Raw genomic sequence first — 25,133 nt, forward strand, 5'->3', positions numbered from 1 at the left:
TATCATACTGGAGGTTCTAGACAGTGAAATAAAGTAAGAAATAAAGTACATACAAACTGGAAAGGGAAAAAGTAAAGCTGCCTTTTTTCTCAGATGACATGTCAAAAATCAGTTGTTTCTTGTATACTAGCACAAGTTCTTGTATACTAGCACAAGCAACTGGAAAATGAAACAGAAAAATGCCACTTATAATAGCATTAAAAAACAGCAGACAACTAGGAATAAATTTAATAAAAGATATGCAAGATGTCTTCACTAAAAACTATAAAACATTACTGAAAAAGTTGACCTAGAGAATTGTAATATGTTTAATTATAAAAGACTCAATATTATTAAGATGGCAATTCTTTACAAATGGATCTGTAGGTTAAGTGCAATCTCGGTCAAAATCCCAGGAAACAAAATTATATTTGACAAGCTGAATCTAAAATTTACATTAAGGACTTAGAATCGCCAAGAAAATTTTAATGAAGAACAAAATTGGTGTTCTTAAGCTACCTGAATTTTAGACTTACAAGGAAGCTGCAGAAATTAGGACATTTTAGTCCTAAATCTTAAAATAATGGGGGAGGGGAAGGAAAAAAAAAGAGGTTAGAAAGGGAGGGAGCCAAAACATGAGACTCTTAAAAACTGAGAACAAACTGAGGGTTGATGGGGGGTGGGAGGGAGGGGAGGGTGGGTGATGGGTATGGAGGAGGGCATCTGTTGGGATGAACACTGGGTGTTGTATGGAAACCAATTTGACAATAAATTTCATATTAAAAAAATAAAATAAAATCAGTGCAACAGAATAGAGACCAGAAATAGATCCACAAATATACAATAAATTGATATTCAGCAAAGCCACCAAAGCAATTCAGTGCAGTCAAGGAAAGATTTTTTTTTCAATAAATAGTGATAGTACAACTGAATATGCATGAGGAAAAACCTAAGTGAGCCTTAATCCCTTTCTCAAACCATACACAAAATTAATAAAAACCTCAATGTGAAAGGTAAAACTATAAGACTTCTAGAACAAAACCTAGAAAAATATATTCATAAACGTGGGGCAAGCAAACATTTTTTTTTAAACAGAACACGGAGGCACTAACCATGAAAGAAAAATTGGTAAATTGAATTCCATAAAAATTAATGATGTCTTCTCATTAAAAGATACCATTAAGAGAGTGAATATGTAAGCCACAGACCTGGGGGAAATATTTGCAATACATATATGTGATGAAGGACTCATATATAATATATGTAATCAACTCTTATAAATAAATAAGAAAAATGTAATATAATGTAAATTGAAATGGGGAAAAGTCTTCACCAGCCACCTCAGAAAAGAAGGTATTAGAATGGTCAATAGTATATGAAAAGGTGCTCATTCTCATTAGTCATGGGAAATATAAAACAAAACAACAGAAAAAAACAAGCCCACAGTGAAATACTATCATAATCTACTTTCCTGGCTAAAATAAAGATGTAGAACAGCTGAAATTCTCATGCAGCACTGAAGGGATATAAAATAATTACAATCACCATTGTTTGGTTGTTTTTGATAACGTTAAACATGCATCTACTCTATGATTCAGTATTTCTAATATTAATTTTTTTTTCTAAATGTTTTATTTATTTTTGAGAGAGCACAGATGGGGGAGGAGTGTGGGGGCGATAGAGGATCTGAAGTGGGCTCTGCAATGACGGAAGCAAGCCCGAGGCGGGGCTTGAAATTATGAACCGAGAGATCATGACCTGAGCCACGGTTGGACGCTCAACAGACTGAGCCACCCAGGTGCTGCCAATATTAAATTTATAGCTGGGAGAAATGAGTGTCTATGTCCGCAAAAAAACATGTACAAGAACTTTTGTAGTAGCTTTTCACAGTAACCCCAAGCAGGAAATAATAAAAATTTCTGCCTACAGGTCATACGAACTGTGGTGTATATTCATCTGGTGGAATACCATTCATCAATGAAATTACTCATACGTGCAATAATGGATAAATATCCAAAATTTTGTTTGGAGTGAATGAATGAAGACAAAAGGGACAATGTACTGTATGATTCCACTGGCATTTGAAAATGGCAAAATGTATCTAGAGTGACAAAATCAGAGCAGCAACTACCTGAGAAGGGGATGGAGGAAGGGTGGTTAGAAAAGACTCAGGGGGATTGCCTATGTTGATGGAAGTGTTCTCAGTCTTAATCTGATGATGTTCACATGAGTGTATGCATTTCTCAAAATTTATCTGGCTGAACACTTATTAAGATTTGTTCCTTTACTGATGTCAATTATACCTCCATAAAATATTAGCATAAAAAAGTCCACCAGGGACAATCTCACTGGCTTATGCCCATGAGGATCATGACCTTGGGCAACCCCAGTTGAGTGGCTCCTGGCAGGGAGGTCCCTTACCAATCTCTACAGGGAATTCAGGTGTATTCTGAGGAAACCAACCCAGGAAGAACATCCTCCACCCATAGTAAAGGAGGGCCTAATGGAGGGGAATCAGGAGCATTGTGAGTGATGTTTGGCAGTCAGAAAGTGCTTAGGGATCATTTTGAGCACAGCCACCCCAAACACTGCAACATCTAATTTTAATCACCCAATTATTTTTATTTTAAAAAATCCACTTGCCACTAAAAAATCAAAACCAATGCTCAACACCACCCCCTCACCCCAAACAACAAAGCACTCTACACTATGAGGGTAAGCTCACTTTGCTAAATTGCTGAATCCATTCTACTAATCCTGAACCTTTTCAGAGCAGGACTACATGTACTGTCTCCTTAAACTGCATTTCTATATACTAAGAATAAATTAGTTGAAAAAGAAATAAAGAAAATAATCACATTTACAATAGCATCAAAAGAGTAAAATGCTTATGAATAAATTTAATCCAGGAAGCGAAAGATCTATACCCTGAAAAATGTAAGACATACATGAAAGAAACTGAAGAAAGCACAAATAAATGGAAAAATATTCCATGTTCATGGATTAGAAGAATTAATATTGTTAAAATGTCTATACTATTCAAAGTCATTTATAGATTTAATATACTCCTTATCAAGGTTCTAATGACATTCTCACAGAAATAGAAAAAAAAATCCTAAAATTTCCATAGAACCACAAAAGATCCTGAATAGCTACAGCAATCCTGAGAAAGAACAGCAAAGTTGGAGGCAGCAAACTTCCTGATTTTAAATGATATTACAAAGCCATATTAATCAAAACCATATGGTACTGGCATGAAAACAGACACTTAGGCCAATGAAACAGAATCCAGGTCCAAGAAATAAAGCCATACATATATGGTCAACTAATATTTCACAAGATAGCTAAGAATACTCAATGGAAAAAGGACAGTCTTGTCAATACCTGGTGTTGGGAAAACTAGCTATTCACATACAAAAGAATGAAAATGGACCCCTATCTTACACCACTCATAAAAATAAACTCAAAATGGATTAAAGACTTAAGTATAAGTCTTTAAAACTCCTAGAAGAAAATATAGAGTAAAACCTCCTTGACATTCATCTTGGCAATAATTTTATGGATATGATCCCCAAAGCACAAGCAACAGAAGCAAAGATAAACAAGTGGAACTATGTCAAACTGAAAGACTTATGCACCACAAAAGAAATGATCAACAAGATAAAAAGGCAACATATGGTATGGGAGAAAGTATTTGCAACTCACATATCTGATAAGTGGCTAATATCCAAAATATGTAAGGAATTCACACAACTCAAAAGTAAATAGACAAACAAACAATCCAATTTAAAAATGCACAAAAGACCTGAATGGACATTTTTCTAAAGAAAATATTCAAATGGTCAAGAGGTAGAAGAAAACACACTTAACATAAATAATCATCAGGGAAAGGAGAGTCAAAACCACAGTAAGATACCGTCTTACACCTGTCAGAATGGCTATTATCAAAAAGACAAGAGATACTAAGTGTGGGCAAGGATGTGGAGAAAAGTGAACCCTCATGCGCTGTGGGTGGGACTGTGAATTGGTGAAACCACTGTGGAAAACAGAATGGTGGTTCCTAAAAAAATTAAAAATAGAATTACCATATGATACAACAATTCCACATCTGGGTATATATATATGAAGGAAATGAAATCACTATCTTGAAGAGATATCTGCACCCTTGTATTCATAGCAACATTATTTACAATAGCCAAGACTAGGAAACATGTTAAGTGCCCATTGATGGATGAATGGATAAAGGAGACATGGTCTCTCTCTCTCTCTGTCTCTCTGTCATCTCTCTGTCATCTCTCTCTCTCTCTCTCTCTCTCTCTATATATATATATATATATATATATATATATACAGCCTTAAAAAACCTTCTTTTTAAGGTTAACTGATATTCCATTGTACATACATACATATAATGGAATATCACTTAACCTTAAAAAGAAGGAAATGTTGCCATTTGGAACATGGGCATTGGGGGCATTATGCTAAGTGAAATAAGTCAGGCAGATTGGTGGTTGCCGGGGTGGTGGTTGGAGGAGAAGGTAATGAGTGAAGGTGGTCAAAGGGTACAAATTTACAGTTTCATGCTGGATTAGATTTGGGGATGTAATATACATACAGCATGGTGACTATAGTTAAAAACACTGTATGGTATATTTGAAAGTTGCTGAGAGCAAATCTTAAAAGTTCTCACCAAAAAAGTGTCTGTTAACTAACTTTTGTGGTGATCATTTCACAATACACATGTATCAACTCACTGCAGTATACATCTCAAACTTACACTGTGTTATATGTCAATTATATCTCAATAAAGCTGGAAACAACCACTTAATAACCCTGGGAAGGGGGTGGGGCCTGCTATCTCCATGTAGCAGATCCAGATCCAGATGTTTAGAGAGTGCTGGGCCAGCCAGTAGATGGTTGGCTCCACACCAAGGTCTTTGCTTATAGAATAATCTTAAAGATGAGGCTAAAACCTGTTGTAGTGTAAATGCCTGAGAATTACCTTTTTATATTGTAACGTGAGTGCCTGACATTAAACTTTTGATTGCCAAAACATCCATGTCAAAGACCTTCATCTTGAATAAACATATTGCCAGCTATATGACTTCAGGCTACCCCACAAAGTTCCCTTTTTAGTAAGCCCTGGCTTACAGTGATAACTGACCCCGTGAGTGACCCTGCTTTTCCTTTCCTACACCATAATTCCCACTGTTATGTTTTAAATTCACCAATAAAAGTGAACCCCTGGGTCCCTAGGCAGCACACCATCAACATCAGGTCCATACTCCATGCCCCCTCCCTCCTCTCTACCCAAAACCAAAACCTTGCTGTGTGGCCCTGCTGTGTGCTTTAAACCCTCCAGGACCTGCGAATAAAAAACCTTGTTTTTTCAAAGCTCCTTGCATTTTGAAATCATAATAAGAGTTACAAGTGCTGGTCCAGCGTCAACATGGGCTCCAGTCCAGGATATGCCTGTCAGGGCTCACCACAGGTAGCAAGGGTGCAGACAAGTGCCCTAGACATTCCCGGCTGATAGCATCACTATGGCCAGGCTGAGGCTGACCCGGAATATGGAAACAATGAACATGTTGCCAATCTTTTCAGTTTTGAGGTGTTTGCTCCTTTTTAAGGGGGGGGGGTCTGGATTTGATTGTGTTTCGGGATCAATGTTTGTGTTGAGACTGTATTTGTCACCTGGCACTGTCAACACTGGGTGATTTACTGTGATAATGACACCTAGTAGGTGAGGGCTGGTTCCAAATAAGGAAAGCCTGACAGCAGGCCACCAGGGGTGGTGGATGACATTGTATTCTGCCCAAGTCCGAAAGCAGGATGAAGTTCTCCAGGGACATAAAACAGGATTAAAGTCTATATAAGTCTCCAGGCAGAGTCTCAGATGTGGCATGTCAGGGACATTAGAGATCTTTTCATGCAACATTTCCATTTTATAGACAGGGAATTTGAGGTACAATTTAGGGAAGAAACTTGCTCTGTCAGGACCCTCAAGAAGCACAGGATGCCTTGGTGGCCAGAAGCAGTGAGACGCCAACCCAGTAGGGGGACGTGACTGTCATGATAGCCTAGAGTTGATCCTACACATGATAGTCCAAAATGGACAGTGGCAGAAGCAGGGGCTAGGTGTAGATGCAGATTGGAGTCCATCCGGAGGGTGGTTCATCCTTCTTGGATGTTGAGTGTGGGGAGTGGGTGTGTACAGGGAACGAGGGTCCCTGCAAGGATGACTGTGTTTGCTGATAGAGTGAGCTTCCTGTCTAGGGTGGGCTCTGTCCTTGCTCTAGAGTGCCCCAGATGGCTCAGTCTAAAGACGGCAGGTGGAAACAGGAGAGGTGGTGATTCCAGAGGGGCAACCTTGACCAACAGCCACAGGTGGGTCAAGGGAACCCAGGGGATCTAAGGAGAAGAAAGGATGAGATGCTTTTGTGTCCTTGGATTGCGACATTTATGATGACTGTTCATGCTGCCTATAATCAAGTACCCATTCTGTAGGGGGCTATGCATAGTATCAGAATTACATATAATAGAGTTTCAGAGCAAGTGGGCACCAGAGGAGGAGCCATGGGGGATAAGTAGAAGTGAGGCAGGAATGACCTAGGTCTGATTGCAGTAGTTAATGATATGGAAATGGTGGGGTTCAAAGCAAACTATCAAGAAAGAACTTTTGAGACATTTTTGGTGCAAAAAGGGAGTTTTATTAAAGGATGGGAACATAACCCATGGGTAGAAAGAGCTACTCTGGGATTGTGTGTGGGTGCTGATTATATACCTTCAGGTTGGGAGGGGGTTAGGGATAGTGTTAAATCTCTAAGGAATTTGGAAGCAAGGTTTCTAGGACCTTGAGGGGACTAGCTATTGTTATGAAAAGGTCATTTACTACTGTCTAATAAAATCTTAGTCATGTGACCCTGCAGATGTATATCAGTAGGCTATAAGCTAGGAGGATGATTGCTGACATATATCTTGGGGGATAAAGAAAAAGGAAGTTTCCAAAGGAATTTTTATATGCTAAAGAAGACTTACAGGATCCTGGAGGTCCAGATAATGTTAAGCTAAGATTGTCTTTTGCTCTTAGCAAAGTATTAACATTGAGACAGTTGAGTTCCTACAGGAAGGTCACTCTATTTGTCTCAAGGACTTATCAATGGGTTGTAAGTTGTAAGAAAATGTAATTTTTTCTTTTGCCTTTGTTCCCTATATCAGTTAACAAATTGGGTGATAGAACCTGGGTTCTGGTGATGAGGCGGAGGGACTCCCAGCATTTCTGGTTTCTGAGTTCATGTGGATGATGATGCCCTTCCCTGAGTGTGGTGTATAATGATGGGTAAGATGGTGACTCGGGCTTGGGTGTACCTGTGGGGATTGTGTGCAAGTGGCCATGGCATATACAGGTGTGGGGCTGTTTGCTCCAGGCCCACTGGAAAAATCATCAGCCAGTGATTGAAGTCAGATGGGCAGAAAAGCACTTAGCCTAGTGTCACTCACACAGGGACTGCAGAGGAAAGCTGTGTGTATCCTAACCCTCAAGAATGTGTAATCCTGGGGTCAGAGAGCCTGCTGCTTTGGGGAGAGTGGGACCTATCCGTTCTGCTTATTGGCATTTATCTGGCAAAAGGAAGAAGGAAAAACAAAGAAGGGAGACCCCTTTCTAAGCAGCATATCACTTCTTGTCTCATTCCATTGGTGGTGTAGGAGATCAGAATATGCCACCCCAGAATGTAACTTTATGGTACCATGATTCTTTTGAGCTGATTCTTTTGAGAAATTGTAGATATAGAAGCTCTGCAAACAAGAGTAGAAGTTACCCTTTTGTAAGGGAAGTTTACATTTATGCAGGAAATCTCCATTTGGAAGGGTGTCTCCCTCTCTGTACTGGGAGGAGAAGTTTGACTACAAATCACCAGAGAATCTTACCAATGTAGAAGGCAGTGACAAAAATCTGTGAAAACAAACCTTACTCTTGGTTACCCTGATTTTCCTGGTCTTCCAATTATTTGCCTTCTACCCTCAACACTTTTTCTTGTTTGATTTTAGCTGAAGATGGTATTTAAGCCTGAATTCTGAGCCACCTCTTAGAGAGTATTAATTTTTCCTTGAGTATTTCCCATGTATGAGAGATTAAACTTCTGTGTTTTTTTTTCTCATTGATTTGTCTTTTCTTATAAGAGCCTGAATGGGAGCAGGTTTTGCTACCCCCAAGGTAAGCTTTTTGGCATAAGGATTATTTTGAGCTCAAGGCAATCAAACCCAACAGATTCAGGAAAAGCCTTTTATCTACTCAACTACCTAAATCTGCTTTGGAAAGGGAGTCTGTACCAGGAAGAGAGCTATTGCCAGAGATACTTTTTAACCTAAGGAATTTATCTGCATAATAGGGCAAACATTTGTTTTCTAAACATCTCCCCTGACTTTCTGAATGGCCTTCCTTCCTGTGGACCCCCCAGGCCCTTACCCCTCTCCTTAGCTTAGGTTGTTATATAACCTCAATCACCTGCCCATCTTTTGGGTCTCATGTTTTTATGGGGCTCCCATACATATGAAATTTATTTGCCCTTCCATTAATCTGTCTCATATCAATTTAATTATTAGACCAGCTGACAAACCTATAAGGGAAGAAGGGAAATATTTTCCCTCCTCCACAGGCCCCAGCTGAGAGAACTTAGAAGGGTAGAGGGAAAATTATTTTCCACCCCTACAGTGAGAGGAAGACACATGCTCCAGCTAGATGCATGAGTCTGAGTTATGCAGTTCTATCTGGGTGACTCTTTCCAGCTGTGTCTCAGTTTCTGTGGAAGGGACTGCTGCCCCTTTGCTGCCTCAGATACCCATGTTGTGGTGTCAGTGCATTTGCACGCTGACACATTGCTGAAAGGTGTGGAAGCTCTGTTTTTCTCACTTTTTCACTTCATTTCCCTCCTCTCACACCTACCCCTCCAGCTTCCTCCCTTTGCTTCTCAGACCTCATGCTCAAGGAAGGGAAAGTCTTAATGCCTTGCTTGTTATTAATCAGTTCTATCAATTAATTATATTAAAAGTACCTGCTGTGTAGTAGGTACTGTGTTTATTGAGCCTGTAGTACAAACAGAGCACTTAATAACATTCTTTTTTTTGTAAAAATGGAATTGTCCCAATGGTCCTGTAAGGTGGGCATTATTTTCTTCATTCTACTGTTGAGTACAGGCTCCCTAAAATGTCACCAACATAACTTATTTATAAGACAAATGAGTTTATTGCTTGCTGGGGTAAGGGAAATCCTGCCTTGACAGTTGAGGCTTGATGTCTCAGAGGAGAAAGGGTGATACTTACTGAGATTTGAAATCTGGTTTAAGGAGGGTCTTAATCAGGGACTTGGTTAGGTTTGTGTAAGTGAGACAGGGAAGTCAAAAGGACCTTAGGAGAGAAAAGCTGTTTTGTTTTTGTTTTTTCTTTGCTTCTTTTCCAGCTTCTATTCTTGCTTGGACTTGTACCCCCCACCCCACTCTACACATGCCCCCAAATACAAATAGTGTATGTCTTCCTTGTAAGAGACAGGAGTTAATGATTTCTCTAGAAGAGATAACATCTAAGGAAAGACTGGGTGAGAATTGATGTGCTTTCGATGGGAGGTGCAAGAGTGAATGTTCAAGAAAGAATTCTTGAGATGTTTTCAGTGCAAAAAGGTGGTTTTATTTTATGTTAATTTTTTGAATGTTTATTCATTTTTGAGAGAGAGAGAGAGAGAGAGAGAGAGAGAGAGAGAATGAGTGAGGGAAGGCAGAGAGAGAGGGAGACACAGGATCTGAGGCAGGCTCCAGGCTCTGAGCTGTCAGCACAGAGCCTGATGTGAGGCTCAAATCCACAAGCCCTGAGATCATGGCCTGAGCCCAAGTTGGTTGCTTAATGGACTGAGCCACCCAGGTGCCTCCAGAAAGATGATTTGTTAAAGCACAGGGACAGGACTCATGGGCAGAAAGAACTGCACTGGGATTGTGAGGAGCAACTGGTCATATACTTTTAAGTTGGGGGAGAGTGTAGAGACAAAGAAGTTTCCAAAAAGATTTTCATATGTTAAAGAAGACTTACAGGATCCTGGAGGTCTGACTATTATCACACTAAGGTTGCTTTTGCCTTTAGCAAAACATTAAGACAGTTGGTAATTCCTGGAGGAATGTCATACTCTGCCTGTCTCAAGTATTTGTCAATAAGCTACAAGTTTTAAGGAAATTTAATTTTATGTGCATTTCCTTTTGCCTTCGTTCTCCTCATCAAGAATGAATGGATGAAGCTATCGTAGGTATATTGCAGACCACCAGTGCTAGACATCTCAACACCAAGACCCTTGACTTCATGGAATAAGTAACTTATGATGAATACCTGGACCTGTTCTTCTTCTGACCAGTTCCTGGATGTCTGACAGGACATGTGCACCAGAGCACAATCATCCATAGATGATGTCAGAAATCTAGTCAGAAACCCCTAGACTCCGAATAAAGATGAGGCTCACACTCTTTTCCTTTATGAGTCTCCTGGACTGTCCATCTATATCTATTTCTATACCTTCAATAAACTCTGCTTTCACTTCTTACTGGCTCACGTTTGATTTCCATCCTGCATGAAGTCAAGGATCCTCTTGGTTGGTCCTATGGGATCCCCCTCTGGGTCCTCAGACCTGGCCTGCCTGCATCATGATATAACAAGGATCATGATATAATAATTAGAATTGGTGTGCACTGTATGGAGAAGACGTTGGGGGCAAAGCCTTCAAAGAGTGTTATCACATAATACCATTTTCTGCTTTCTATTGAAGAATCGATCTTTTATCTTTCTGGAAAAGAGTTTCCTGGAACAACAAAGTTATGGAAATGAAGGAATGGAATAGTAAAGACATGTTAATGTGGACAAAAAGTGGTGTGGAGTTTTCTCCTTTCACCACGTGGAGGGAATTGATCCCATGCAGGAGAGACCAAAATCTGGGTAGGGTAGTTGATATGTTTGTAAATTAACACTTACAGTTTTCCATTTGTAAGGGTGTCTCCTTCTTTATATTGGGGAAGGGAAGGATGACTAAATCATAAGGAACTCTTATTGAGGTGCCTGGTGGCTCAGTCGGTTAAGCCTCTGGCTCTTGATTTTGGCTCAGGTCATGATCTCAGAGTCATGATCTCAGGGTTCTGAGATCAAGCCCTTCATTGGACTCTACGATGGGCATGCAACCTGCTTAAAGATTCTCTCTCCCTCTTCCTGTGCCCCTCCCCGCTTAAAAAAAGAAACTCTCATCAACAAGAAGGCACTGACTTGAATCTGCATAACAAACCTTACTTTTGTTTGCATACTTTTTTTTGGAAACTTCCTATAACTGGCCTTCCCTCCCCCCACCCCCACCTCCCCTCCCTCCACCTTCACCTCCCCTCCATACCCCAACACTTTCTTTGGTCTTTAGCTGAAGATTCTTTTTAAGATTATTTATTTTATTTGAGAGAGAGAGAGAGAGAGAGAGAGAGAGAGAGAGAATCCCAAGCAGGATCCCCACTGCCAGCGCAGAGTCCATTTTAGGGCTTGAGCTCACGAACCGTGAGATCATGACCTGAGCCAAAATCAAGAGTCAGATGCTTAACCAACTGAGCCACCTAGGTGCCCCTGGCTGAATATGATTTTTAAGGTGGTGACTTGGGCCATCTCAGGGAATCACTCAGTTCTCCTGCTTAGCTCCCATGCATACATGAAATATCCAAGTTAATAAACTTATGTTTGTTTTTCTCTTGTTAACCTGTCTTTTACTACAAGAAGTCTCAGCCAAGAACTCAAAAGTGTAGAGGGAAATACCCTACAGAATTAAGATTTCAAGTAATATGGAATGAGGACCTCAAATAAAATTCAACAGTTTTGAGTAAAAGGTGTGCCATTTGGGTTTTTGAGACCAGAGGCACAACTTTAGGTTGACAGGATCTAGTGGAGATCATGTGGACAATTTTAGGATTGCTGGAGGAGGTTGGCACTGGTATCATGTAGTCTATTATGGATGCATCCTAATCGGAGGAGCTGGGTCATTCAAAAACCACAAGGAGAGTGACCAGGATATCTGGGAGGGGACCCATTCAAGGCATGTCAGGGACAGAGGAAAGAAATGAGAATGCTGGATAGTAGAAGTGAAGGTGAAGGGAATCTGTGACAGCTGCCCTGAGATATCTGAAGGGTTTACCCATAACAGGGAGCCTAGATCATTCTGTCTTACTGTAAAGCATATAACTAGAATGGATGGGCAGATATTCAGGGAAGCAGATGTTCGCTAACGAGAAAGAAAATCCACAGTCATCCAACAATGGGGCAGCTGCCTCCTGAAGAATGAATTCGTCATCACCCTAGGGATGCACCAGACACTGAGGGGCCATCTCATCAGTATGTGACAGAAGGGGCTCTGCTGGACTCTGAGGTCCCTTCCAACTGTGAAACTGTGGTTTGTCAATATTTCTAGGTTCAGGTTTTTGTCGTTGTTGTTGTTGTTTTTGGAGTTAAATAAAAACTTACTTCCTAGAAGCCTGAAAAACTCAGGTATAACTTTGAGAAAAATGAAAGTACTTTCTAAAGGCTCCTTTGATTTCTCTTTGAAATGTTAAAATATGATGTAAGCCTCTTGGCTTTGGAACTCACATCTATTCAATTCCTTCTACAGGTGATAAAAAGCATCCAGCCTGGAGCAAAGATGTGTGAAAAGAGATTAGGCAGTGTGTGAAAACACTTCCCATCAGCCATTTGACGACTTTTTTTTGAAATGCTAATGTCAGTCCTATAGAGCTGTTACCTTGGTGTTCACACCTATTCACTCTACATCCAGGTAAATAAAGCATCCCCTGGTGAACACAGAAGTGTGAAGCCAAACTGGGGCAAACTGTGAAAATCCTGGATTCAGTCCATCCCAAGGAAAGAAGGAAAATACAATTATTTTCCTTCTTTATCCAGTATCATTTATTTTTGTGAAAATTTTGAGCTTGAAGGAATGCAGGGGAGATAACTAACCACAGTTAATTGAGCACCTACTATAAACCAGTGACAGTGTTTGGTGTAATTATATGTAAATATCCTCACAACCCTATATTTTATTTATTAAAAATTTTTTTTACATTTAATTACTTTTGAGAGACAGAGAGAGATGGAACACAGGTAGGGGAGGGGCAGAGAGAGAGGGAGACACAGAATCTGAAGCAGGCTCCAGGCTCTGAGCTGTCAGCACCGATCCCAATGTGGGGCTTGAACTTATGAACCATGAGATCATGACCTGAGCTGAAGTCAGACACTTAACTGACTGATCCACCCAGGTGCCCCCACAACCCTATATTTTAAATTTTACTAGTCCCATTGTGCCATATTTATAAATCACAGTTGATATAGGTTAAATAATTTGCTTCGAAGACATACAGTTTATAAGGAATACAGCAGAGATGCTGACATAAAAAATTGAACATCAGTCACCCCAAATCTCAAAGACCTATTATATTTATTAGGGAAGTAATGGTAGCTATTGTAACAAAACGCCTTCAAATCTCAATAGCTTGTGACTCAAAACAGTATTAATTGGTCAGTTATGATGTGGTTGTTGGGTGGTTGATAAATGATCGGTTTGATGCAGTCTTTCAGGGGCCATGTTCCTCATGGTGCTACCATCTTTAAAATGTAGTCACCAACGTTACCACAGAAGAATAGAATGGAGTGGAGGTTTTCAATGGGCCAGGCCTGGCAGTGGTTTATACCACTTCAACCCTCACTCCCTTTATCTTACTTCAATCACATGCCCCAGTCTAGCTCTCAAGGGGCTCAGAAATGTAGTTACACTGTGTTCCCAGGACGAAAATAAAGGATTTTGGAATACCATATATGGTGAATATTTTCACTTTGTATGCTCAACAAGACATTGTGTTGCACTTATAGTAGGCACTCTAATATGTATTTTCAGACTCAATATATGAATGAATGAATTCATGAATGAATGATGACTCAACCCCATAGTAACAACAATCTCATTGTAGGTAAACCAAAAATCAAAGCTGGGTTTATTGGTTTATTGGGTTTATATCTTACAAGTGCCTCGATTTAGAAGATTATCCTTTTCTCTGTAGACTTGGTGTTGTCTAGTCAGGACAAAGGGATATGAGTTTAGGGGTCTTGGAAAAAGAGGCTGAAACTCACTCAAACTTCCCATAGAGTTTTGTTTGATGAACATGAGAAGGAGGGTCTGAGATTTGGAAATAGAGAAGGAGCCTGAGAGAATGAAGTTTCATGGAGGAGGTGACATTTGAAATAGGAATCAAGGGTCAGAGGGATTCTGCTGAGTGGGCACAGTGTACTCAGCAATGGTCCTGAGAGTAACAGGAAATGCCTCTTGGTCACAGAGAGATCATCTGTAGCCTTATTGAGGATATTGGACTTGGCTGTATGATGGGGGAAAGTTCCAGCAGCAGAGTGAGCAATCAGAGCTATACCTGGTAAGGACAGTGTCACCACAGTGGTTCAATGAGTCATTGGGAAGTTACTCTAGTTGATGCTGTGGGTGGAATGAGGCTCAGAAGCTGAATGCCAGACCAAGGACCAAACCTTCCTCTATAGCCCATCATGCAACCACACCCCTTAAAGACTCAGTGAGGGTAGTGGTCCACACACTTGAGTATATGCCTGAATCAGCTGGATAGCTGATGGCTAAACTCAAATTTCTGGATCCTACTCTCAGAGTTTCTGATTCAGAGATCTGGGATAGGGGCTGAAAGTTTGTATTTATAATATGTTCCCAGGTGATAATGATGTTGTTGGTTCAGAGACATATTTTGAGAACCATTGGGAAAAAAATCAGCTTTGCTGAGAACCTAAAGACTCTTTGCAAACTTCTTTCGGTATCACAGGAGATGAGGTACTAAGTCTGGTTATTTGCACAATGCACATTTATGCACACATTTGTGTATTCAGGGGTGGCCACATGGTAGAGTGCCCTGAACAGAAAATTTTGGGGGGCCTGAAGCAACTCCGTGGTGTTCCATTGCTCTGGGTCTCCCAGGCTTTTCAATTCAGACAGAAGTACAAGTAACCTGCTTTTGGGTTGGCCAAGAGCCAGTAGGTAGCACAGCCTCTGAGAAGGTGATATGGTTAGGTATTGAGAAATAGTGATAGTATGAAGAGAGAGAGTGTTGAGGGGGAAGAACCATGCTATTAAGGACTGCTTTTTCTGACTTGTTACAAATTCCTAAGATTAAGTCCCTGAGGAGTGATGGATGGGGTGAGAAGGGAAGGGAATGGGAGGAATATAGGGAGGTAGGAAGAAAAGGAGGACATGGATTTAGCAAGAAGGGGAGGCCAAGGAGAAGGGGAAGATGAAGAGGAAGAAAGGAAAAGAAGAAAGGAAGAGAGAGGTTAAAGGGGAAGAGAAAGCTCAGGCCTTGGCCCATTGCAGCCATGTTTGTACCAGGTCTGAATCCCTGCTTTTCGTAACCACTTCAATTTAAAACAAATTAAAATAGTGGCTATTTCCTGCTATGTTCAAGGATTTTATATCTTTTCTTCATTAAAGTCTCATACAACCCTGCAAAGTAGTCTTTATTGCCTGCAATTTTATGGATGAGGAAACTGAAGCTCAGAGGGTTAAACTTTGGATTACCCTGTTGTTACCCTTGACCATGTGCATTTTCCCTCCCACCTCTCACCCACACCTGCGCTCTAACCCAGAGGGCAAGTGAGGACTGATGGGCAGCACCAAGGACAGCTGCTCTCAGCTGTGGGGAGGAGTAAGCTTCCTTTGCCTAGAAGTGGTGGGTGGGAGGAACTTATGCAGTTACTTGTCAGAGTAACTCCTTACTTGTCCACACCACACCTGGTTAAGTCAGGATTAGGATCCTGCATGTTACTCCAGTTTCACTGAGCCAGGAGCTTCCTTGATGTCCTGCATCTCTACCTCAAAAGAATGTCTCTTGGGCTCTTTGTAATCTGCCTTTCTATATCGGCTGTTATTTCCCGAGATCCCAGACTCTCTTGAGATGCACATGAAGATGTGGCACTCAGATGCTCCAAGGAAGGCTTGTTGCCCAAGCCGCTATAAGTATTATTGTCATAAAGCCTTCAGCTGTCTTTAAGGATGCCCTCAGTTGCAGGATCACTTTGCCAATGACTGACTGAGGCAGGGGGATTAAGTCCCATGTATTTGGCTTCATGCAGAGCACTTCTGGATCACTTCAGCTCTGAGAGCTTCACAGTGTTGACCTGCACTGCCTCCTGCCTTATCCCCTGCCCCGCCTGCTTTTACCTCCACCCTTCCACAGGAGTAGATTCTAAAGGCAACCCTCTAGTAAACATTCTGAACCTTAGACTCTACCTCAGAGTTGGCTTCCTGGGGAACCCAAACTGCCATGTTCATCCGCTGCTTGCTGTCCGTCCCCCCACCCCACCATCTGACTCCTTATTTTAGAAAATCTGTATCCAAATTCAATCTTATCTCCTGCCACTTGTCTTCCCTTGTCTAATAACACTTAACCTTATACTTTATTTTTTCTGTTATTAGGAAAAAAGTGTTGGTAAGTCCCTTGGGCAGTTTCTGAGAGATGGTAACACTCACCCAATGTTTTCATTTCTAGGGTGTTATCTTGCAGACTTTTTCACATGCGTGTGAGATGACACCTGAGCGTAGTTATTAGCCACATTGTTGGCAATAGCAAAACAAGGGATATGAGTAAAATGTTCACCAATAGAGAAGACTCTACACAAATTATGATATTGATACCTGTTTACAACACATCTCTAAAAGCAATGAGAATGCTCTTGAAGTACTAATTTCAAATGATCACCAAGATCATTTGATTGTTAGATGAAAAAAGTCAAGGTGCAGACCAGAGTATGCAGTCTATTGCTGTTTTTGTAGGAATATGTGCATGTACTTGTATAACTAAAACACATCTAAAGCTCTGCATTAGCAAGGGATAACTGGCTGCCTGTGGGGTGGGAACTGGGAGGTCTGGGGTACAGTGGTGGGAAGGAACACTTCTATGAGTTCTCTTTGTAATTACCTTTGAATTTTGAATATGTGGACTTTTACTATGTGGTTTATTAGCTTGTTCAAGAAATAAATCTAACCCACCCATAATAAACCACAGAGGCAATTAAGCTGTTTTTGAGAATGGCAGGGAATGAGTGTTTCTAGTTGCTTGCAGCTGCTGGGAGGTATGCTGGTGTGCTATTGAGAACTGTGGGTGTCTGAGCAAGCTCTGACATAGGGGAGCTTTGGAAGAGCTGGCTGAAAGAGTAGGTGAGGGTCCAGATCAGGGGCTGCTGAGACAGTGCTTGGCATGGGAGCAAGGGATGGTCAGGTGCACTCCCTCCCTCAGAGGATTGTGCTGACCTTGGCATGCACAGGTTTTTTATGTGCTGCTGTGGCAGCCCTGTAGCCCAGAACCATGTCTGGTCTGTGAATATGGGGAGAGCAGTCCTTTCTGCAGCAGACCCAGACTCCCAGGGCTCTTGCTACATAGATCATGAAGTGGATCTTCTCTCTTTTCATCTGAATGAATCACTGGTGTTCTTGGATGGTTGAGGAAGCGGGGAGAAGAGGGCCCAAGGGTGTGAAACTGGACATCTTGATGATCTGGCCATTAGCATTGTGGAACAATTTGTACACCCTTTGTGCTGGTGGCTGCCAGAGCTGTATATGCAGTCCAGGAGCTCTCTCTCCTGGGCTTTGTAATTATACATCCAGTCATGTATAGGATGGCTCTGTGTGGATGTTTCACAGAAGCTGCAATGTCAACATGCCTTGAACTGAGATCATCCTCTTCTCTACCTCACCTTGCCTCATCTGCTCCTCAGCTCATGTTCTTTTTTGGTAATGGTCAGAAATGGAGGGGTCATTACTGACTCCTCATTCTCTAGCACCTCAGCTTCATTTTACTAAACTGCAAAGCAGACTGTGTCACACCTCTGCCTTGAGCTGTTCTGGAGCTCTCTTGCCTGTGGGACATATTCCAAGCAACTTAGCATTTTGTGTAAGACCCTGAAACCTGCCCTCACCTGTGTCTCTCACTCCATCTCTGACACCTGCCCCTCCATTACCTGTACTCCTTCTGCTTGAGTTCCCACCCAAACTGCTGGCTCCTACTCACCTTCAAATACTCAGCTCAGAAACCACACCTCTGTGGATACTTCATGATCTCCTATCTGCATTACTGCCCCTTCCACGTGACCCCCTACTGCCACATACCTCTGCACAGCATTGGCCACCCCGTGGGTCATTGGCAGGATGCATGATGAGTTCATTTCTGAGTCCTCAGAGCCCAATAGTGTGCTGGACACCAGATACTTCTCAACATATTTAAGTGAATGAAGCAAATGATCCCTATCCTTGGGAAGAGACCAAGGTCTGCAGGGAAAGGGGCCCCCAAGACAACACAGTAAGCTGACGAGGAGCTTGAGTTAGACCTTGCATCACAAACCCAGCCCATATCCTGTAGGATGGGCTTTGTTTTGTGACTCACAGCATACAAGGGAGTAGAAATACTTGATAAAAGTACTTTATCAGGTTTTTTATGGTCTATTTTTTTCCCTTTCAGGTGGGCTGTTCCTGAGTTTTTCAAGCTTCCACTGCTATGAAATTGGGGAATAAAGTGCGTTTGAATTTACTGTGGTCCTTACCTTGAGAGAGTTTCCTCTCTCAACTTCACATTAAAAATAACAAGCTTCTAGTGTGGAGACTTAGAATCCTGTTTCCTGGCCAAATAAATTCTGTCATATTTCCGGGACCGATTTCACAACTAATTAAGGATTTATTATAGCTGCCCTCCTCCCACACACCCCTCTCTTGCTGACAGGACTGGCCACAAGGAGAAGGAAAGTGAGAAATTGTCTAAAAATAAAGCAAATCTGCAAGACCATACTTAAGAAAGCTGTAGGCATCCCTTTGGACTTGAATTGGAACAGATGGAATGTGGAGACAGGAGCTTCAAGTGATGCAGGGGAAGCAGAGCTCCCTCAAGTGTTCTCTCCCAAAGCCATCTGGATTCTCCACTGGTTCCAACCTCTCATCATCAGGGGTCATGGGCCCCCACCCGACAGGGCAGAGACAATCTGTTGAGTGGTCACATCTCTGCTGCTCCTCCACCTCATCAGCTAAGGCCAAATCTCCACAAGGGTCAGAGAGTTCAAGCTGGCCTATGGTAATTGGTGTTATGGTAGAGCTTCTGTCTTAGTTTGGACTGCCACAATGAAGTGCTCTAGACTTGGTAGTTTCAACAACAGAAATTTATTGCTCACAGTTCTGGAGGCTGGAAGTCTGAGTTCAGGGTGCTGGCATGGTCAGGTTCTGGCGAGGGCTCTCTTCCAAGCATGTAGGTGGTTGCCCACCTCCTCACTGTGCCCTCCCATGGCAGAGAGCAAGGGAGAGAGTGAGTAAGCCCTCTGGTGTCTCCTGCAAGGGCATGAAGCCCATCAGGAGGCTCCCACCCTTATGACCTCTTCTAACTCTACTGCTGTCAAGGCCCTATCTCCAAATACAGTCCCAATAGGAATTAGGGCTTCAATACATGAATTATAGGGGAACATAATTCAGTCTACAGCAGGTTCCTCCTGGGGTTGGGGTTACTGACTGAGAAGAACAGAGAACTTACTGAGGGGCTGGGATGTTCTCTATCTTGTTCTGGGGGGTATATACCATGTGAAAAGCTTAACATTTTTGCTCTTACTTTTATGTAAATGATAGCTTGATTAAAGCAAAACCATGTGAGGAAAAAGTCTTGAATGACACTCCAAAAACAATTGATTCATGATCCACATGTCATGTAAACTTTTGAAGATCTATGAATGTCAAAAAACTAATTGTGTCTTTTAGCTGAGAGGCCTTATTACTGACAAAGACAATTATTTGTTAATAGTCATATTGTTTAATATTTTAAGTATTTTACATCCTAACATGTTATTTTTTTGCATTACTGATTTAGGTGCATCTTAGGAAATTGGGTTCAGAATTGACATGTAACATGTAATTTCTATTTAAATACCCTCTTTACCTTACAAATTTCTTGTGTGAACTAGAATTCCATAGTATATGTAAAGAATCCAGTCCTGGCCTGGCATGTGGCAGGTGCTTAATAAATGACAGTGTTAATTTGTATTACAAACCCACAGTCAGGTGAATGGATAAAGATGTGTTAATTTGTATTACAAACCCACAGTCAGGTGAATGGATAAAGATAAAAGACACACACACACACACACACACACACACACACACACACACACACTGGAATATTATTCAGCCATCAAGAAGGATGAAATCTTGCCATTTGCAATGGCATGCTAGAGAATATTATTCTAAGGGAAATAAGTCAGTCAGAGAAAGACAAATACCATACAATTTCACTTTTATGTGAAATTTAAGAACAAAAGAGATGAACATAGGGGGTGGGGGAAAGAGAGGCAAACCAGAAAACATACTCTTTCCTATAGAGAACAAGCTGACAGTTGCTGGAGGGAGGTGGGTAGAGGTATGGGTTAAATGGGTGATTTAGGAGGGCACTTGTGATGAGTACCAGGTGTTGTATGTAAGTGATGAATCACTGAATTCTACTCCTGAAACTATTATTAGATTGTATGCTAACAAACTGGAATTTAAATAAAAACTTGAAAAAGAAAAACAAACAAAAAGGAAACCCATAGTCAGATGTGGGACCTGAGGGCTTGTGGGGAAGTGGGGGGTGGTTAGAGGGGTGAGAGGGCAGAGTAGGATGCAGCTGAGGCCAAGCCCCAGCTGGATGGCTTTGTCAGTCATTTTTTTTGTATATTTATTGGATGCCTATAGTTAAATACCATTCTTGTGATTATAAGTGAGACATATCCAAAGAGAACAACACCATTTGCCCCCAGCTTTGAGTACTAATTACAAAAATAACACTATTGAGCACTTTTGTGCCCCAGGCACTGTGCTGAGGGCTTGAAGCACTTCCTCTTTCCATTCCCTTGTGGAGTAGATACTGTTATAGACCTATTCCCAGACGAGGAAGCCAAAGCACAGAGTATCATCTACTTTCCCAGGTCACACAGATGGTATGTGGAACCCCAAGAGTTCAACTGTAGAGTGTGCACTCTTTTAAGAACTACTCTCTATTTTAAGAACTACTCCCCATATATAATACATAGCTAGTGAAGGGGAAAAATGCATAACAGAAAGAAAAGTACATGAAATTATATATTCTAATATATATTCCATCTGGCTATTTACTTAGCTGCTCTGAGACTACCTGGAAGGTTCAGGAATGCCAAACACCTGGGCTGTTGGATGCATCCCTGTTCTGCTCAGACCAGTCCCAAGAACACAGGAATTTCAATGTTAAACCAAGGAAGGTCCTGGAAGATTGGGACGAGTTGCTCACCCTGCCAACATCTTTTTCCCTCAACTCTCCCCAACAGCACCCAGAGTTCCACTGGTATCCGCCTCTCCCACAGACAGCTCTTGGGCTGAGCCTGAGTCATTAGTTCAGAGGGGAGCATGTGACTTCATCAGGTTTGACTGGAGGGAATCTGAGACCTGAGACATACAATACCAGACCAGCAGTGCTTTCTACCCACTGGACCTTGTGGAATAAGGACGTGATGTCTGAAGCAGAGGCAGATATAGTGCTACCATGAAGCTGAGATCATAAGCATAAGTGGAGAGATCCATAGGAACTGGGTCCCTGATGACCTGGAGCCTCACTCAACCTTGAACCTACCCTACCCCAGACTCTCTCCTTGTAAGGATCTTAAATCCTCTTTACTTTAAGCTTGTTTTGCTTAGGATTCCTCTTTCTTGTAACTGAAAGCATCCTAAGCAGTGGTCCTTCAAGTGCAGCTCCTAACTGGCAGCACCACAGCACCCAGACCTGAAAAACAAACTCTAGGGATACAGCCCAGCCATCTGGTTTTAACAAACCCTCTCCATGATTCTGATACCTGATAAAGTTGGAGATCCAGAAACCCAAATGTTTAGCTGGTGGCTCAGGGAACTCGACTGTGATGCAGGAAACCCTGGGGTGCAACTCCAGGAGCCATGATCATGTTCCTCCCCCCAGGTGGGAGCAGAACAGGGATGCATCCAACAGCCCAGCTGATGCACATTTTTGGCATCATTCTAAAATGGAATATTATTTAGCAAATAAGATGAAAAAGTGGTATGCTCATTTCATTAAATAAAAATCAAAGACTTATAAAGTTATGTACATCTAATTGCAATTTTCATTAAATCACATATTTGTATGAGAAATTGTTACAAATATCAACTTATGATGCTGACAGGTATCACCAGTATATATTAGAATTTCATGTACTTTTCTTTCTGATTATGCAAACATGGAGGGTTGGTCACTCTTGATGCTGGCTCGGCCAGTAGCAGTGTCCACCAGTGGGGCAGCATCTGTACCTAAAGATCCAAATCTCCTTGAAGAACAACATTTTGATGGCTCTTGGGGACATCTGAAAGAGTTTGAGATGCATACGTCTCTTTTCCTGCTTGTGCAAATTCACATCTTCCTTTCCTGGCATTAACATACAAGGCTCAAGTCCATTTATTAACCACCAGCCCAAGGTCTCTGCAGGCAAGTTTGCAGCTGGGCCATGAGTATTTTTCATGAAATTGGTCATTGCAAAACTCCACTTAAACAGAGCTTAACCAGATTCATGAACTGAGATATGTGTTTCTTTACAGCAGAGTAGTAGGTGTGGAAACTCGATAGACCTGTGTTGGAATCCCAATGGTGATACACTGTGTTACTGCCTTGGTCTCTATGAACTTGGTAACACATCTGAAGATGTGGGCTAATGATCCTCAACATGGCAAATGTGAGCATGCAGTGAGATTGTGGATGAAGGCCTAGAGCAGATAGATGGGAACCTGGTAAATCCTCACTTACTCAGGGCCTTGGCCAGAGCTCTCTAAGTGTATGCTGGCTCATCAGCCCTGGTGAAGTATGTATTCAAGATGATGCAGGAAAGAAAATATTTATCTGTGTAAATATTCATGAGTGCATTACTGAGGGTGACTGGGAGTGGATGTAAAATGTATGTTCTACCTCATTAAGAACTTTTAACAATGATTTTCTTTCTTTCTCACACTAAAGCTAAAAATTAAGTCTATTCCACTTGTCAGAGAGCTCCTCACTGTAATGGGTATTAATGATGCCCACTGTGAGTCACAGTCCAGAATGATAAATGAGAATAGGAGGTAGGGGGATGGTGGAGGCAGGGGCAGCCCTATCAGGAGCTGCTGCTCCTGTGGTGAGGTGGGAGGAGTCTCCAGAAATATTCCTAGCTCTGAAAATCTGCTGTTCTCCTGGATCAGTGAGGTCTGGACTCTTTCTATCCATCAGGCCAACCTGGGGACATCTGGACTCCTACAGTGAATGGCCAGGATTTCCAGGGTAGGACTGCCCCAACACAAGGAGCATATTTAGAAGATAGAGCTAAAAGCCAATCAACATTCTTATGTCCCGAATGTGCCATTTTGCCCAAATTCACAATGTTGTATTATGATTAATTTGTGTTAGCCAGCTTCATGTTTCAGAGAAAGCCTATTTACCAAAGAAATCTATTCTGGATATAAAATGCCATTTTTTTTTTTTTGAAATCCTAAAAAGAAGTTGTTCTAGGGACCTTGGCCAAAGCACACTATTAGAGTTTCATTCATCTGGTGGGGGGTTCTGTGTTCTGTTCAGATAAGGACTGCAGGAGTGACAGAATTCTAAGATGATCCCTGATGAGTCATGTCCATGTATAAGCCCCTCCTTTTGACTATGTGTGGGGCCTGTGGATATGGTTTCACTCCCATTATCAGATTATATGATAAGACAAAGGTTAAAGTATTTCACAGAGGTAATCAAAAAGAAGATTATTTCAGGTGGGCCTGGCTCAGTTAGGTGAGTCCTTCAAAAGAGAGTCCAGAAGGTAGGGACGGAAGGGGTAGGACTCTCCTATTGTTCTTGAAGAAGCAAGCTGCTATGTGTGGAGTGGGCCATGTGGCAGGGAATGGCAGACAGCTTCTAGGACCCAGTAACCTCAGCCCTATAGCAGCAAAGAATGGAATTCTGCCAATGAGCTGGAAGAAGACCCCTAGCCTCAGATGAGAGGCAGCCCCAGACACCTTGAGTACAGCTTTGAAAAACCTTGAGCACAGGATCCACCTAATCCATGCCTCAGCTTAGGAACCACAGAAACTGTGAGAAAACAAATTTGTGTTGTTTTAAGCCATCTAGTTTGTGCACCATTGAAAATTCATAGGGGACAAGAGAAGCAACCTTAAGTCATTGGAACATAATAGTAGCTGCCATTTATTTAGACCTTCCTACTCCATGGCAGACATTTTTATACATTATCTCATTTAGTCTTTGTAACAGTCCATGGAGTTAGGGGGGCCTCTGGGGAAATCCTCTATCTAGGACTGAGATTTCCTGACACCATATGGTGGTTTTTGTATCCCCTGAGAATCAGGTGGAATCAGGAAAGAGTTGGTAAATCTTGCATACTGTGCTGAAGTTTGTTCTAGAGGCAGGAAAGAAGATGCACTTTGGGGGAAGATGTACCTGCCTTCAAATCCCATCTTTGCCATTTATTAACCAGGTGACCCAGGGTGGATCATATGACCATCTATAAAGTGTTTCCCAGTCTGACAACGAATGGAGTTTGCACAAAGGGTACAACCTACTTGTCAGCCTGACCCACTGTGTGCGGGTGCCTCTATTAGAAAAGTTCACAGAATTCTCTCATTTACTCCTGACAACAGCTCCATGAGCTGGATAAAATAATCCTGATGTTCTTATTTGAAAATGGGTTGCAGAGGAATTGAATGATTTGCTCAAGGTGAACCGCTGGTAAGTGATGGAGCTCAAATGGAGACAGGTCTGTGGGATCTTTCAGGGAAGCCTTCCTGAAGTCCGTTGCATCAGTCCGCCCTCATGTCAGGGTTTCCTGAGTGCCCAGCCTCCTGTCTCCATGGATTCTTCTAACCTCACCCGTCATCACTGGTGGAGCTGAGCCATCATCTTCAATCTCCTTTTGAAATGCCAAGAGAAAGCCCTGTGCTCAATGGCTTCATGTATCCCCCACCCTCTTTCCCTGACTGCTGCCTCTTACAGGAGTGAATCCTAGTGATGATGGGGCAATGGGATGATGTCTGT

General features: G+C 41.8%; 1 long non-coding RNA gene across 1 annotated transcript in view; it reads left to right on the top strand.

Moving 5' to 3' along the window:
- Positions 1-10,555, top strand: part of LOC122227848 — a 34,198-nt gene extending 23,643 nt beyond the window's left edge. Inside the window, exon 2 of the long non-coding RNA XR_006206242.1 lies at positions 10,244-10,555. This is a non-coding gene — a long non-coding RNA (uncharacterized LOC122227848). The remainder of the gene's footprint in view (positions 1-10,243) is intronic.
- Positions 10,556-25,133: the final 14,578 nt, after the last annotated feature.

This window comes from Panthera leo, chromosome C1, assembly GCF_018350215.1.
Source record: "Panthera leo isolate Ple1 chromosome C1, P.leo_Ple1_pat1.1, whole genome shotgun sequence".
Classification (NCBI taxonomy): domain Eukaryota; kingdom Metazoa; phylum Chordata; class Mammalia; order Carnivora; family Felidae; genus Panthera; species Panthera leo.